At 38.5% G+C, this 18,066-nt stretch overlaps 1 protein-coding gene across 3 annotated transcripts in view; it reads right to left on the reverse strand.

Moving 5' to 3' along the window:
* The window catches only part of LOC110213481 (adhesion G-protein coupled receptor F2), a 66,977-nt gene that overhangs the window by 47,787 nt on the left and 1,124 nt on the right, over positions 1 to 18,066 (reverse strand). For all 3 annotated transcript variants that reach the window (XM_020993841.2, XM_020993843.2, XM_020993839.2), the window contains exon 2: positions 9,742 to 9,888. The gene's annotated coding sequence lies outside the window, so the exon portion shown is untranslated. The remainder of the gene's footprint in view (positions 1 to 9,741; positions 9,889 to 18,066) is intronic.

Genomic DNA, 18,066 nt, shown 5'->3' on the forward strand with positions numbered 1-18,066 from the left:
CTAATAGGAGAGAAAGCACGTCACACACAAAATACATACAGAATAGAGAGAAGGTAGTTTTAGAACAAGGGATTTTAACTTTGTATGCTAGGGATCTCTTTGGCAGTCTGGTAAAGCCCACAGACCCCTTCTCAGAATAATGTTTTTAAATAATTGAAGGAAGGGCCAAACTTCAGTTAGAACTTGGAAAAACTAAGATGTATTTTTTTTTCCCATCCAAGTTTACGGACCCATGAAATCACTCTATAGACTCTTTAGGGGCTTATGGAACCCAGGTTAAGAACCTCAGCTTCAGAGGAAAAGGAAGTAGCAGTAGAGAACAGGGACTGGCAAAGTCTTCCAACAGCAGGTCTCTCAAGTTAAGAGATAAGCCTTGAAAATCAATACCTCCACATTTTCAAAATTGGGTTGTCCCCCCGCATAGAATTCTTTGCCTGATTTAGTCATCTTAAATGTCCTTTCCACCACCTCACCTGAGAAATTGTGTTCAAAAGCTTCACTGTCTTCAATGATGAGAACTGATGATTCTAGATATCTATCTAGATTCTAGATACAACTGATATTCTAGATATATGCTCAAACCCATTGCATTTTGCATATATTCATTCTCCTTCCAGTTTTATATAGTAAATATACTAAATTATATGTATGTTAAATAATTTAAAATTATACTTCTTATAATATTTAATATTACTATGATTATAAAATATATTGTGTGATATTTGTGAATAACATAAAAATTAAACTTAATATTAAAAGTACTCTTGAGATGATCCAGCTTGAGATCACGCACACAACCTTCTGCATTTTTGTTTTCACCTTCACTGCTCTTCACTATTTTAAGAGGTAATATTATTCACAATTTACTACTATCCTTCTGCATAATAATTGGAAAACAAGTTTATCTTTTTAACCAGTGTTGCTCTTGTTTGCCATGCCTTTTCTTTTTGCAAGGAAATCAAGTGCTTGGTTTATAGGCTTTTGGGGTATCCTCATTGTGGTGACTGTTTTCCATTAGTTAAACTTCTCTAAGAAATGGTGATAATCAGACTCAATGTTTTTACTTGCATCCATTTCCTATTTTTCATTCAGTAATTTATTTAAATTAACGCAATGGACTTACAAAAGCACACCAAATTTTCTTTCCTTCATCCTTTTTTCAAATATAGTATATAGTTAACTTTGACTCTAAGCAATCAATAGTGTGTCTGCACATAGACAACTGATTCAAAAATGACTCCTGCCTCGGTAACCAGGAGTTTCTTATCTGTTAAGATGCGGTCAATTTCATTTTTTGTGATGTTCTTCAGTATTTCTCATGTCCAGTACTTTCAGACTCTCTTCTTAAAGAAAGCATTCATGTTATACGGATGTGAAGTATCCATGAAATCTAAAAGCATTTGGCCTCTTTCATTTCTTAGTCCCAAACCACATTTTCTAATATATTTTTCACTATTGACCTCTATACCTAATTTAGCATTGAAGTAGCAGAGTATCAAGAAAGAGGTATACATGATATTGTTTGAAGGATCCTGACATGTTCTTCATGGAATTTCTCTATTTCTTTATCCTCTGAAATGGTTATTGATTGACACATAAGCTCCAATTATGTCCATAGTGATCTTTTTTACTTAGACCCATCATAAGCATGACAAAATGACTAAATAGACCATGAACTGATGTTTCTTGCTGCCTTTGGTCACCCAACTTTCCCCACTCTACTAACACCTTTATTCATTTTTGCTCTGCAGAGAACCCATGAGTCATCTTTCCATTTACCTGAAAGCTCTTCATGTTTTCTAATTTCAGTTATGGTAAGAATATCAACCTGAACATTGTTCAGTTCCTCCAACCTTATTAGTTCTTTGATCATTGGACATCTTGCATTTAGAGAGCCAATGGTTAAATTGATGCTTATATATGACTTTACAAAGCATGATCCTTAATACCTTGTGTTTGCTCCCTTTTCTACCACTCAGTCCTTGGGACCACAAAAGCTTAAAGGGGCTACAAAGGGCTTGTTGCTCAGTCATTTCAGTCATGTCCAATTCTTCATGACTTCATTTGGGTTTTTTTTTTTTGGCAGATAATGGAGTGGTTTGCCATCTTCTTCTCCAGTTCATTTTATAGATGAGGAACTGAGACAAACAGGATTAAGTGACTTACCCACAGTCACCCAGCTAGTAAGTGTCTGAGGCCAGATTTGACTTTGCTAAGAGAGTTTTCCAGGCCTAGCATTCTATCTACTGTGCCACCTAGCTGCCCTACATAGGGCTAAGGGCCAATTAAAATCTTTCTTTCTTTTCTTGCTTTGTCATGACCAAAGAATGCATTGCTGAGTGACACGGTGGTGATGTCCCTGTCTGTACCCACTAGGCTGATCTCAAAAAAAAAAATGAGAGAAAGTTTGTCAGCAACAGAATTGTGCTGGAAATCTTTCCAGCATGGTAGAATCTGCCACAAATTGCCTGTGCTCCAAGCAGATTTCAAGAACCTAACGTCACCTCCCTGTCATAATGAAGCATTGAAGACTTTGTAAAAATTATCTAATAATTTATTAAGTGAGTATTGTCTCCTAGACACTATACCAGCCACTGAGAAGATAAAGATGAAATAAGGCTTAGTCCCTTGCCCTCTAGGAGCTTACATTCTAACAGGGAAACATAAGAGATGTATAAAGATAACTATAATAGTGTAACAGAATGTCATCATTTCAAAGGAGAGATCTAGATAAAAGTGCTTTGAAAAATTTGAAGAGAGAAACATTACATCCAGCTAGGAAGATCAGAAATACTTTTATGGCAAGGGGTGACATTTGAGTTAGACTTCAAAAAGGCAAAAATCTGCATGTTTCTGTAGTTCAGAGTGCCCTAATCATAAGATGACAGAACTTGGAGCTAGAAAGGACACTAGAGATCATCTACTCCAACCCTCTCATTTTACAGAGGAGAAAACCAAGACCCAAAGGGTTGAAATGACTTGTCCAAAATCACACAAGTAGCTGTGATCACACATTCTGTCCTGGTCAAACCCCGTATGAGATAATGTGTTGAGTTCTGGGCAACACATTGTAGGAAGAATATCAACAAGCCGGAGAGCCACCCAAAGAGTGCAACCAGAAGGGCAAGAGAACTAGGAACCTTCCTACATGATAATCGGTTGAAGAAATAGCAGAGAGTTGCAGAAGGGATGATAGCCATCTTCAAATATCTGAAAAGTTGTTATACCAAAGAAGGATTAAAATTATTTTGATTATCTCTGAAGAACAAAGCTGGGCACAATATAGGTGGAAGCTGTAGAGAGGTAGGCTTCAACTTGATACAAAAAAAATTTCTTTTTTTAATTTAATATTTTATTTTCCCTAATTACACATAAGAACAATTTAATTTTTTTTTAAATTTTGAGTTCCAAATTTTCTCCCTCTCTCACCTCCTTCCCTCATTGAGAAGGCAAGCAATTTGACACAAGTTATACACATGTAGTCATGCAAAATACATTTCCATATAAGTCATGCTGTAAAAGAAAATGCAGGCAAAAAAAAAATCCAAAAAAATAAAGTAAAGGAAAAATATCTTCAATCTGCATTCAGGCTTTACCATTTCTTTATCTGGAGATGGGCAGCACCTTTCATCATAAGTCCTTCAGAATTGTCTTGGATCATTGTATTGCTGAGAATTGCTAAATTTTTCACAGTAGCTCATCGCACAACATTGTTGTTATTGTGTACAATGTTTTCCTGGTTCTGCTCATTTCACTTTGTATCAGTTTATATAAATTTTTCCAGTTTTTTCTGAGAGCATCCTGCTTGTCATTTTTTATAGCACAATAGTATTCCATCATAATCACATATAACAGCTTGTCCAGCCATTTCCCAGATGATGGACCTCTCCATCAGTTTCAATTCTTTGCCACCACTAAAAGAGCTACCATAAATATTTTTGTACATATAGGACCTTTTCTTGTTTGTTTGTTTTTTATCTCTTTGAAATATAGACCTAGGAGAGGTATGTGTTGGTCAAAGGGTATGGATGATAGAAAAATTTCTTGACAACTAAAACTATCTCCACAATCCATATGTAGTCAAAGGATATAAATGAACCAGCTGTCTTCAGAGGAAGAAATCCAAACTATCAATAGCCATACGAAAAAATTATTTAAAGCAGAGGTATCAAACATCAGCTTTCCACAGCTAGAACCAGATTACAACATAATTAGAAAACATTTAACAAAATAAATAAAAATGCAATAAAGCACAGATGATGTTATTGTGTGGTTTTCTAAATCAATATGCAGCCTACAAAGATTCTTATGTATGGTTTAGTTGTCCTTCTTTATATTTGTTCTAAAACACAAGATTAGGTTGCTGCAAAAGAAAACAATTCTGAGATTCCACCTTATACCTGTCAGATTGGCAAAGCTGATGAAGAAGGAAAATGAAAAATGCTAGAAAAGCTGTGGGAAAACAGGAACATAAATGCACTGTTAGTAAAAGTGAAGTGGTCTAACCATTCTGGAGAGTATGTTGGAACTGCGCCCACCCAATAAGCTACTACATGTGCATACTCTTTGACCCAGCGGTATCATACTAGGTCTATAACTGAAAAAGATCAAAGTAACAGGACCCAAATGTACAAAAAAAATTTATAGTTGCTTTTTTGTGATGGCAAAGAATTGAAAATTGAGGGTGTGTTCATCAATTAAGGAATGGCTGAACAAGTTATGATATACAAATGTGATAGAATAATACTGTGCTATTAGAAATATGAAGGGGACAGCTTCAGTCAAACCTAGGATGATTTATATGAACTGAAACAAAACAAAGTGACCAGCACTAAAACAAATTAATATAATAAAATAATATAAAGACAAACAACTTTGAAAGACTTAGTAACTCTAATCAAACCAATGACCAATCAAAATTCCAGAGGACTCATGAAGAAAAATGTCATCCACCTCCAGACAGAGAGATTTAGAGTGCAGACTGAAACTTTTTTTTTTTTTGCCATTTGGCCATGCAAGAATTTGTTTTGCTCAGCCATACTTGTTTGTAATGGTGATTTTGTTTTCTTGTTTTCTTGTAAGGTTTGGAAGTAGGGAAGTGGGAGGAAGAAAGGCAGATTTCTACTGATTTAAAAAAGAAAATTTAATTACAACAAAATTAATAATTAGAACCAAGGGACCAAGTAAGCAAGGATAACCCCACCATATTCAAAGTTGTGGTTTCTTCCTGGCACATCACCTCTGGCTTTTGAGTCAGAAATTCTAGCTAGCTGTTTTGCATTAAAGCAGGTCACCCCAGCCAAGTTTCAAGCTGATGGTTTCAAAGACAGATGGCGTTCTGGCATGAAAGGACAGGTGGAACTGGAATACACTTTAGAAAAAGGCAATTAAAGATAAAAAATTGGTATCTTTTGGACACCCCCTCCCCCCAGGCCCAGAACCCCCTATCGTATCATCCCATTAGCCCATAGAAACACCCCCAAGATTTGGGCAACTTGCCCTTCAAGACTTAGAAGGAGATACAGAGCTAAGGAAGTGTTGGGGAATTCTTCATTCTGGCTTGACCTAGAGCAGCTGCTTCAACCAAACCCTCCTTACTTCCTTACCTCAGTAGCAGGGGGGGACTCATAAGCAAGTGCCTTCCTGGAGCTGACAAGAAGACTGTCTCTCCCATTCTCCCAAAGAAGGGCTCAGACATCTACCCTATAAATGGCAACCCTTAAGATTTTATAGTCTTCTAGGAGACAATGAGAAGGAAAGGATTATCAGAAATAGACTGTTTAAGTGTTAAGGTGATACCTTAACCTTAATCCTCTTACACTCCATTTTTTAAAAAATCCTTTAAAAGCAGATTCTAGGAATTTCAGGCACCCCAACAGGGCAGTGGTAAAGATAGCTTGGTTGAAGAGAAGGCAGAGGGCTTTTCAATTTCTTACAGGCTCATAGGCAGCTATCCACTAGATCTATGGGTCACCAGAATAATAATAAAGATAGCTAGCATTTATGTAGTGTTTTAAGGTTTGCAAAGCACTTTAATAATACTATTAATAACAGCACCAGGCATTATGCTTAGTACTTTACAATTATTATCTCACTTGATTCAACAACCCTGGAAGGTTTGGGGGGTTTTCCCTGATTTTATTATCCCCATTTTACACATAAGGAAAACTAAAGCACCCAAAGGTTAGGTGACTTGCTCAGAGTCATATAGCAAATGTCCATGTCTAGATTTGAACTCAGATCTTCTTGACTCTAGGTCTATCATTCTATCCACTATATCACCCTCAAAAGGTATGGGCAAAGCCATCCCTAATAGTATCACTAATTATGCATAAGTCATCTTGTATAAGCCACCTCCCTTCCATAAACATACACACACACACACACACACACACACACACACACACAGAGCCACACAGCCCTGCCTCCACCATTTTTCCTCAGGTGAAAATGGGCTTAGATTCCTCATCTGTAAAATCAGGAGTCTGGTGATATCCAAGGTTTCTCCAGATCTATAGCCTATGATTCCATAATCACAGTTCCTGAGAGACAGCTATAGTTGTGGGACCTTTGGAGAAATGGGGCAGAGTGACTTATATACTGACATTCCTAAATACTGTCTTCGTTTTTTTGTTTGTTGTTTTTTTAAAAAAAAATTTGTAGGCAATTGGGTTTAAGTGACTTGCCCAGGCTCACACAGCTTTTTGTTTGTTTTTAAACTGCAATGGAATGACTAGGGTCTTTTTTGGCCTTTCACACAAACAGATGATAAATTATGGCTTGATATCAATCAAGTATGGAAACCCAACCTACTACAAGACAGGTTTATGATGACACTATATTTGCTTTAAGCAATAGACAGACAATAGGCTTAATCGAGAACAATATTCTCTTGTCACATTCTTTTGAAGTAGTCACCACTTGAGAAATTGACACCATAAGCAATGATGGCCTTCAGTATCACCACACTTGGATGTCACTAATTTAGCTTTTTGGAACATATTCTATATTTGTGAACAGGGAAGGCACTAGATTTCCAACTCTGTATGGCTCATTAAAAAGCAAGGTGTAAACAAAATAGGACTTCATCTATTGCTGAATGGATGAATAAATTGTGGTAAATTAATGTAATGGAATATTATTAACCCATAAAAAATAATGAATATAAGAATTCAGAGAAACACAGAAAAACTTATAGGTACCAATGCAGAATGAAGAAAACAAAACCAAGACTATATTACATAATGACAGCAACAATGTAAATAAAAACAGAACTAAAAGGCTATCAAATTCATATTAATTGTGTTGCCCAATCTTGGTCTCAGAGAACAGATAATGGATGGATGATTGTCTCTTTCCAGCAAAAAGGTAGGGAGCTTTAAGGTGGGATTGATACATATGCTGTCAGATAAGGTCATCTGTTGATTGATTATTGCTTTATTATTTCTTAGAGGAGAGGATTCAATGGGTAGAAATGATGAGAAATTACTAAAATGTAAAAAAAAAAGAAAAAGAGAATAAAAAAATTCTAACTTCTAGAAATGTTGCTTGCTTCATGGAGGATAAAAACTGAGTTCATTAGACACTAACTGCCTTGACTACTGGGGATGCTAAGGTAAACTATGACAAAGATTCTGCCTCCAAGTAGCTCATACTCTAATGGATGAAATGACATAAATAATTATGATAGAAGGCAGAATGTGATAAGTGCACAAAGGTACAATTATGAACTGTGCCAAAGGTAAGGTACAGTCCTGCAGGGGTGGGGAGTCTGCAGCCTCGAGGCCACATGTGACCTTCTAGGCCCTCAAGTGAGGCCCTTTGACAAATCCAAACTTCACAGAACAAATCTCTTAATAAAAGGACTTGGACTCAGTCAAAAGGCCATAGCCAAGGACCTAGAAGGCCACAGGTTCCCCACCCCTGGCTCAGAAATATAATTATTTAGAGAGATAGTGAGTATGGATATAACAAGCAATTGATGAAGAAGATTTTTGACTCAAGTTGGTCTGAAATGGAAAACTTGGCAATCTTCCAAACCTAAATTTTAATGTTTGGACATATTCCACTGAAAAAATGCCCACATTGGTCTTCCATAAACTAAGGGAAAACAAAAGCTACTAAGATGAGATTCTGAGCAAGTCCTTTAATCTGTGCCTCGTTTTCTCCATTCATAAAATAAGACGTTGGATTCAATGGCCTCTAAGGCCATTTCTAGCTCCAAATCTTTGATCCTAGAGAATTTTATCCTTTTCTTAATTCAAACATTTACTGTAAGAGAAGGAAGGGGGTATTTCATTAAACCACTGGGCAACAACTCAGTTTGACAAAAAGGCTAGCCTTCTGATATGGAAAGACTACAAAAGGCGGACAACATGATACTTTGAACAAAGGCAGGGTTATGCTTGGACTTCCACATATTCAGGAGCAAACAAGAGTTTAAGGGATTTATTGAGTGAAATTAACCTGAGATATAGACTCATATAATGGTAGTGCTAGTAGGGGCCTTAGAATTCTTCCAATCCCCTCACTCCACAGATGAGGAAACTTAAGTTCATTTACATCACTTAAGCATTTTGTTTCACATCACACAATGAATTCATGAAGGCTAGAACTAGACTAAACCCAAAACTAGGCTCCAGATCTCTTAACTGAGTAGAATCCAGAACTCTATCCCAGTAAACCACACTGCCTCTAAGTTAGATTCTCCTAAAATAAATAGATTGTGAAGCCAGGCTTATAAACCGAGGGGAATGGAGGTCTCTGGTGTTAACTATCTGTGTGGCTTTGGGTAAATCCAATGACTTCTCTGGGCCTCATTTTCCTAATCTGCAAAATGAGAGCATTAGACTGATAGCTCCCTGTTCTAGATTTATGGTCCTATCCGTTAGGTCCCAACTTCATTTTTGGGGAAAATCTGAATAGAGGAAAGATTTCCTGAAAGCAAGGGTTGGAAGGACCACAGGCTGCTAAGGAGCAATGTGGACTAACTACCCTGCTGATCTTTAAAAGGGAGAGGGGAGAGGGAAGATGGGGGACAGAAAGAGGGAAGGAAGAATGGAGGGGGAGGGAGAGGGAGAGGGAGGGGAAGAAGAAGAGGGAGACAGAGAGAGAGAGAGAGAGAGAGACACACACACACACACACACACACACACACACACAGAGACACAAAGAGACAGAGAGAGACAGAGAGAGACAGATTTTCATCTGTTCTATTTGGGGGTAGTTTGCATAATCTTGTCCAAAGGTTAATCTGTTGATATCCCATCACTTCTCAATGTGTCTTTTAGCCTTAGGATTCTCTGATAATGAGTTAAAATTTGGTGGCCTATTTGGAGCAAAGTAACAAACCATGCTGATTATCTTGTCTATTTGCACTTTGTCACTTGGTGGTCATCAAAAATATTTCACATCCTTCCACAGCCTCAATTCTCTTAGCTGTGGAATTTGGAGGAGGGGAGACAGTAGATGAAAGAAAAGAAAATGGAGTAATAGAACTCTTGAGCTCTAATGAGGGAGGGGAAGGACAGAGGATCTTACAGGATGCTCAGTCCTTAGAAGCTGCTTCAAAGTGTTCCAATTCTCTATTAATGTTTGTGGACAGATATGATTTTATGCATATAATTAAATACCAATTTCTCAAAGTTGTACCATAATGATATCAAATAATTAGCTGCTCATTGTACTCATTTTCATCCAAAAAAGGCATTGAGGCAAGAAAAGTAAAGGGATGCTACTCACAGTCTGGGAAAAGACAGAGAAGTTCAGCAGTCAGTTGCTTCCTTCCCCTTCACCTCTTATCACCTCTTGTTTGGAGTGAACAACCAGAAATTTTGTTTCTTGAAGCCATCTCTCCTGCTCTGAAGGCAGTTCCTGGTCTGATCTGAGCTGTCCAGACAAAAGTACTACACCAGGTCAAGCAGGCACACACATGTGGGCATACACAGCTGTATCTTGATGGACTGGTATTCCTTGGGAATGATTCTAGTAGCAGGGGAATGAGGAAGGCGGGGCCTGGGGTGTCAAATAGTGGGTGACTCACACACTAGGTGATGAACACAGACTCTCACAGAAATTACAGGTTTCCTTCTTTGGCAAGGGGCCCAGAAGTGGTAGTGACAGGATCCATAATATTTGGCAAGCTGTCATCAGCCCTGGCAGAAATTGTCATCAGCCTAAGAAGAGTGGTTAAGTGTCTGAGCAGGAGTCAGAAGTTCCAAATTTCTCCAGAGTGGTTCTGTCTAGCGTTTATGCATTCAATACTTATTAAGCACCTACTCTGTACCAGGCCCTGTGTTAGGTACTGGGAAAGTCCTTGACCTTAAGGAACTGCCTTGATTGAGGACAGAGTGAATGCAGACTTACCTACTATACTATATCTAACTGGTCCCATACACCTAGATGGGACTTTCAGATTCTCATCCCATCCATCTATCCCACCCAGGCCTTTCCCTCTGCCTCACTCCCCACCTCCACCTAGGCCAATGTCCTCCCCATCTTTTCTACTTTTTGCTCAGGACATAGTAAGCAAATCAGTTGGTTCTGGTGAGAACATATCAACTAACTGCCCTGTGGATCAACCCACCATAGCTAAGGCTCTTCCAGACACTCCCTTTGTCTGGCTACCACATCTCCTTATCCTGTTAGAATATAAGCTCCTTGAGGGTAGGACTATAGCACCCTTCTCTGTTTGTATCCCCAGTGCTTAGCACAGTGTCTGGCATAATATACATTAAATGTATATGTAATGCACACTTTTGCATTCAAAATTGTTACTGGAAAAGCAGTCTTAGTATTATTCTTGACTCTTTACTCTCTCTCATCCCACACATTCAACAGGTCGCCAAATCTTGTCATTTCTATCTCCACAGTATATTTTGCAACCATCTCTTCTCTACACTCATAACTGAGACATGGGAAAGACGTTAGCTTAAAAAGGCCAAGGTCTCCCACTGCAACCAGGGCCATTACCAGTTGTCCTAACCTCTGTCTTGCCACAAGAGCCCAATGACTTTGGAAGAGAGTGTAAGACTGACGATTTGCAGAGCTCTGCCTTACTTAAATCCAAATCACTTGCAAATCAATACATCACCCTCTTGATATTATTGGTCCTCTTCAACAATAACGACAAACAATACTTACGTAGCTACAGTCCAAATTCAGGCCCTAATCACCTCACCCCTGAATTTCAACAACCTATTAATGGGTCGCCCTGCTTAACACTCAAGGATGGCTGCAGACCAAAGGAGATTCTTTGGGTTTATGCTGTATTCCTAAAGATCCTTCCTTGTACTCCATGGTTTCTGATGGAGGCAGCTTCAGTAGCCCATACTTAATAGTGAATTTTTTGGTAACATAGTGGAACAAGCACTGGTTATGAATATGAGTTCAAATCTGGCTTTAGGCACTTTCTAGCAGTATGGCCATAGGCCAGTCACTTAAACTCTGTTTGCCTCAGTTTCCTCAACTATAAAATGGGGACAATAATAGCACCAACCTTCCAGAATTGTTTTATGAGGACCAAATGAGATAATATTAGTAAAGTGGTTAGCAACAGTGTCTGGCTAGCTGTAATAATAATAATAATAATAATAATAGTTACAATAATGATTATTATCATTATCAAAGCAAGCTTCTTTACCTGAGGAGCCTGTAAATTTATTTTTAATATATTTTGATAACTATTTCAATGACATTAGTTTCTATTTTAATTTGTGCATTTACAAATATTATTCTGAGGAGAGGTCCATAGATTTCACCAGATTGCCAAAGGGAGTTCTGATACTAGCTGTATGATCTTAGATAAATTACTTTCCCTCTCTGGTCTTCTTTGTCCTAATTTGAAGGATGGGGATGATAACAATATCTTTTCTACTTTCCTCATACGGGCAGCTAGATGGCATAATGGTTAGAATGCCAGTCCTGGAGTCAGAAAGACATGACTTACTAGCTGTGTGATCTTGGGCAAGTCACTTAACCCAATTTGCCTCAGTTTCTTCATCTGTAAAATGATCTGGAGAAGGAAATGGCAAACCACTCCAGTATCTTTGCCAAGGAAATCCCAAATTGGGTCACAAAGAGTTGGACACAATTGAACAATAACAAAAACAACCTTCCTCATAGGATTTTTTTTTGAGGAAAAAGCCAAGTAAATCTTAAAATACCATTGAAACATGACTTGTAGCTTCACTCTGTAGTCAGTTCTGCCCTTAAAAGGATTAGTTTCTAGTAAGCAGTTGAAATCTGCTCCTCTGTTTTCAAGATTCTTGTTCGTCACCTCTCTTTTTAATACCTTGACCCCTTGGAATAAATCTAAATTTCTCTTTAGTTCAGCCTTAATGACTAAATGGACTTTTAGACTCTAAGATATGATCTTCAATAGGTCTACTATTATCTTTTTCTTAGAATGTTATAATCTGTCAGAAAATTAGACACCCTGATTCCTTTAAAAAGCCCATTTATTGCATTTAACTTTGATAGTGAATTCCTTTGGGGAGAGGGGTGGAATATTTCCTCTTAATTGTTCTAATTGCTCTAATTGTATCCACCAGCTCCACTTAAGCCAATCATTTCTTTTCTGTTTTAAGGGATTAACCCGTTCCCTGGACCCTCTGATGATTTTACTACTGACTTTCCCTTTTCCGCTTCTGAAAAATGCTACCGTTTTCTTTGTCTGTTCTTGTCACTACCTTATGTAAGGACTTTTTTTCAATATTCAAATGGAAGCAAAAGAACACCTACCTAGAAGTCAAGTGATATGATTTGTAGCCTTATATTTCCACCAATAACTTGTTGAATTATTTCAGTCAAATTGTTTTCCCTCTCTGGGACTTAGTTTCCTCATCTGACAAATGAGAGGGTTGGCCTAAATTATAACAATAATAGCTACCATTTATATAGAACTTTAAAGTTTGCAAAGCTCTTTACAAATATTATCTCATTTTATTCTCTTGGTAAAGTGGAGGAAAGAACGACTTTCAATTTCCTTCAATTTAACAGGCACTTAGGCAGCTTACCAACTGGGCCTATGGGCCACAAGAATAATAACAGCTAGCATCTACAGAGCACTTTGAGGTTTACAAAGCACCTTGCAAATGTTATCTTATTTGATCCTTACCACAACCCTCGGAATCAGGTGCTATTATTACCCCCATTTTACAAATGAGGAAACTGAGACAGACACAAGTTAAGTGACTTGCCCAGGGTCACATAGCTAGTAAGTGTCTGAGGCAGGATTTGAATTCAGGTCTTCCTGACTCCAGGTCTAAGATTCTATTTGTTGTGCCACCCAGCTGCCTCTAGCTTTTTATATTCTACCTCCTTCCCAGACCTAAAATTCCTATGATTCTGACTTGATTTTCTGCCCATCTTCCTGAGGTAATGTGAACCGCACAAGCTAGTATGGACCGAGATATTACCTAATCCAATTCCTCTTGGCAAATTTCCCCCTATTTAACATACGAGGCCAATGAGGATTTATAATCAGGTCTTCAGATTCCAGACCTAACATTTTTTCTATGGTACCTGTCCACAATCAGTTCTAATGCCAGCATTGCCCAAGGATCACTACATGAGCTTGGCACAATACTGAATAGACTGTTAATCCTCTCACATGCTCACACAAGACACATTTTCTGTCAAAAAGAAGACTTGAGATGGTTTTTATTTAGAAGGGAGGCAATGCTTCTGGGGGCACTCACACTTCGTTGTACATACAACCTCAAGGAGACAGAAAGACTATAAGTCTATAATCAGCTATTCACTGGTTACCAGGGCCTCCCGCAGCTTCAGTTATCCAGCCCCCAAAACAATAATAATCATAGTAGTAATAATAATAATGTAGTGGTGGTGGGTGGTGGTGGTGGTGATAGTAGTGGTATTAGCAGCAGCAGCAGCAGCAGCAGCAGCAGTAGTAGTAGTAGTAGTAGTAGTAGTAGTAGTAGTAGTAGTAGTAGTAATAGTAGTAGTGACGGGGTACTTGTGTTTGGGTGCTTGTACTTGGACCCCAATTTCTCCCTAGGCTCAGAAACACTGTCCCTTGATAATCATTTAAGATCAATTGAGCCCCAGTAAGGGCTAAAAAACCTAAATTAAGCTTTTTCTCTCTGAGTGAACTAAAAACACCCCTTCCTGTGTCAGCAAATTCCAGGACCAGATAGAGCTGATCAGTATTCTTCCTGTTTGCTATCACTGGGCCCAGGATGTCTGGGACCAGATACTCTCTTGAATAATGGGACTTTTCTTATCTTGAGTTTCAATTGAGAACTGACCACTCCTTAACCACTCCCGAATCCCACCCTGAATCCCCTAGTTAGCATATTTGACATATGTTTTATTGCATTTTATCCTATATAAACTTTACGTGTACCTCTCTAAGTTTGCAGGATTCTTTAAGAATCCTTGCCCGCTGAAAATAAATCTTTGCCACCTTGAATTAAAGAATGCTTGAGTCCGTGAATTCATTCCAAACAACCCGTCCTGTACTCTGGTCTTTCAGGGGTCACAACCTCTCAATCTCTTAGCCCGCAACAGTAGTAGTAGTAGTAGTAGTAGTAGTAGTAGTAGTAGTAGTAGTAGTAGTAGTAGTAGTAGTAGTAGTGGTGGTGGTGGTGGTGGTAGTAGTAGTAGTAGTAGTGGCAGTAGTAGTAGTAGTGATGGGGTGTGGCCCAAGCCAAGGTCTTCGCCCCTTGACCCAAAGGGAATCTGGCTCCCCTTTGTCTACAGGCCCCAGCCCCTCATCTCCCTTTGAAAGCCTTAGCCTACCTTTTAATCTTATTCAGATGCGCCTTTGCCCCTGCCCTAAAAAGGAATCTGGCTCCCATTTTAGTTCCTGATCAACTCCCCTCATCAACTCCCCTTATTTCCCTTTGAAAGCCCTAGCCCCACCCTTTTCATCTCATTCAGATGCCTTTCAGTTCCTTCATTATCTATTCCCATTGTCTATTCAATCTCTTAGACAATCCAATTGAATTCTCACCCAGAACCTCCTCTGGTCCCCATTCAGATGCTGAGAATCTCATGCCCAAAAGTCTGAGACTTTCTCATGCACGCTCATCCTCATGGGCATTACCTGGCCTATGTGATTTATCATTAATAAACTTTTCCTCTGGCTGGAAGAAGATTTGAGTTGAATTCTTTCAGACAGGGCCTGGTGTTGCAATCTTGGGGGTCCCAGCACCCCAAAACTCCTAGACCTCTTCAGTAGTAGTGTCAGATTGTGACATATCAGGGATAAAAGCTGGGTTCAAATCCTACCTTTGATATATACTGGCTATGTAACCCTAGGCTTAATATTTAATCTCTCAATTCTCAGAGGCAAGGGTATCCTACCTTTCTGTGTCCTAGACCCCTTTGGCAATGTGATGAAGGCTATGGATCCTTTTTCAGAATATTTTTTTTAAATTCACAGTTAAAGTTGATACTAAATTTCCATTAAAGTTTGCAGGGGTGTGTCGGAGCCAGTTTATCTGGGCTCCTGAGAGCAGATTGTTAAATTTTCAGTGTGAGCATTTACACTCCAGAAATCTACAAATGTTAAAAATTGGGGTTTGGTTTATTGTTTTGTTGATTATCTAAATTTAAGAAAGTTGTGAAGGAAATGCTACTAATGCAGATTAAATTTTAAAGTGTGTCACACAGTTTCAGAGAGATGGTTGTTAAACATCTATTCCCCTGGAGGTTCGTGAAAAGTCAAATGTAATTTTTTTTTCCACCCAAGTTCATAGATCCTTCAAAATTTATCCAGAAACCCCTTAGGAGTCCATGCACTCCAAGTTAAGGACCCCTACTCTAAGACTACAAGTTTCAGAGAAAAGGCTGATCTGTATTGGTGGAGTTAGTTTCAACAAGCAGAAATTTCCCAAACCAATGAAATAATAAGTCTAGTACCTATCTCCTAATAATATCTCACATTTCTATAACTGCAAAACATAATGAATTGTCCTTTATAAATCCTCATTCTTCTGGACCACTCTGCAAGCACCCGATACCCTTTACTCCTATATGGACTCTCCTTGCTGGGTTTTCCTGACACTACTTCCACTCTCTTACCTGTCTGGTTGCTCCTCCTCAGTCTCCTTTGTGGGACCATCACCCATGCCCTGCCCCTAATTATAACCCAAAGCTGTGTCCTGGGGCCTCTTCTTTTCTCTTTCTAGATTTCCCCTCTCTGTGACATCATCAGCTCCCATGGGTTCAATTATCAACTCTATGTAGATGATGTTCCCAGATCTATATTTGCAGCCCTCATCTCTTCCCCCAACTTTAGTCTCACATTGCCAACACCACACTGGAAAACTTTACCTAGATGATCAGTAGACATCTCAAACTCAACATGCCCAAAACATAATTGATTATCTTTCTGCAAAATCCACCCCTAAATTACCCAGGGTTATGTGATATATTGGAAAGAAGTTTGGCTCTGGAGTTACAGGACCTGAATTCAAATTATGCCTCAGAGGCTTACTACTTTTATGACTTTGAATATGTCAATTAATCACCAGGGCCCTCAGTTTCCTCAAGGGTAAAAAACAGGAGGTTGGACCAGCTTCTGGGGAGCTTTCCATCTCGCTCTAGGATTGATCCTATGAGCTATAAAATTTATGTTGGAGGAAAACCATTAGCTGCACTGCCATCTAGTGGTAACTCTACAGATTTAAAGAACACCATTCTCTTGCTCCAATTGTCTCAGCTGGAAAAATCTTTTGTAAATGCAATTACTTTTTACAGAAGCAATTAAGAGGGAGCAGTGTTTTCTTTAGATATTGGGCTATACCATAAAAGATTATGCTAAATTGAATATAATAAGAACTAAAAAAAAAATCCAAGGCAAACACTGGCTAGAAAGAAATGCTTAAAGTGAATGGCAGAGAAAGTAGAATGCAGGTTTTCTGTTTACATTCAATTAATAATGAATATTAACAATAATTACTAACTACATTAATTAATATATTTATAATTAATTGTAATTAGTAATAATTCTATTATTACAAGCTTTCGTGCTAGTACACTACTAAACCAACAAGTTTTAAAGGAAGAATGGTATGATGGAAAGTATGTCTGATTTGGAGTCATGAAGGACCTGGGCCCAAACCTTGCTTCTGATGCTTTTTGTATTGTGTGTCCCTAGACAAGTCACTTAACTGCTGGATCTGTTTCTTCACCTGTGAATGGAGCTAACTCACAAAAAGCCTATCAGATAATTTACATTTAATTTATGCAATCAGATAATTAGTGTAAATGATTTTGTAAACTTTAAAATGTTATAGAAATGTCAGCTATCAATCTGCATCTTGGGCACAGTAACCTAAAGCGATGGAAGGAAGGTAGAGTAGTCCAAGCCCCTTAAGCTGCCACTTGGTGGCTACCTCTATGGACTTGGACAAATACTTTTACTTCCTTGGACCTCAGTTTCCTCATCTATAAAATGGAGTAGATTCTAAATCACCTCTGAGGTCCCTTTCAGCTCTAAATTCTATGCCCCAACTTGCAAGTTGTAATTTGCAAGATGCTTTGCAGTAATAATCTAAATAATTATTAGTTGCTACGTTATTAGTCAGCTATTACATTTATCATGGGAATGAACAGAAAGAAGGATAAAACAAATTAGAAAAGAAAGGTCTTGAAAGGAGACCTGAACAGGGTCAAAGGCAAGTTTTGCCTACTTCATATTTTGGTTAGGGGAAAAGCAGACCCTGACATTCATCCTCCTTGGTCCTCATTTCCTCATCTGTAAAATGAGAGGGTTGGGCTAGACGTCCTCTGAGGTGTCTTTCCAACTCTATCTCTATGGTCCTTTCAGAAGATGTATAGGGAGAGGCACCTTGACATAATGAATAGCGAGCTGATTTCAGACTCAGGAAGACCCAGATTCAAGAGTCACTTCTAATATACACTGGTCATATGACCCTGTGCAATTCTGTACCATATTTTACAACTTATCATCAAAAGAGAGTTGCCTGGGACACTGAAAAGGTGGGATTTGCTTATGGTCACACACAGCTGGGTACATTTCAGGGGGAGGACTTAAACTAACCATAAACATATCTTGAGGGTCTTCTGGATTCC

The sequence above is a fragment of the Phascolarctos cinereus genome, unplaced genomic scaffold (genome assembly GCF_003287225.1).
Source record: "Phascolarctos cinereus isolate Bilbo 61053 unplaced genomic scaffold, phaCin_HiC Scaffold_5;HRSCAF=322, whole genome shotgun sequence".
Taxonomy (NCBI): domain Eukaryota; kingdom Metazoa; phylum Chordata; class Mammalia; order Diprotodontia; family Phascolarctidae; genus Phascolarctos; species Phascolarctos cinereus.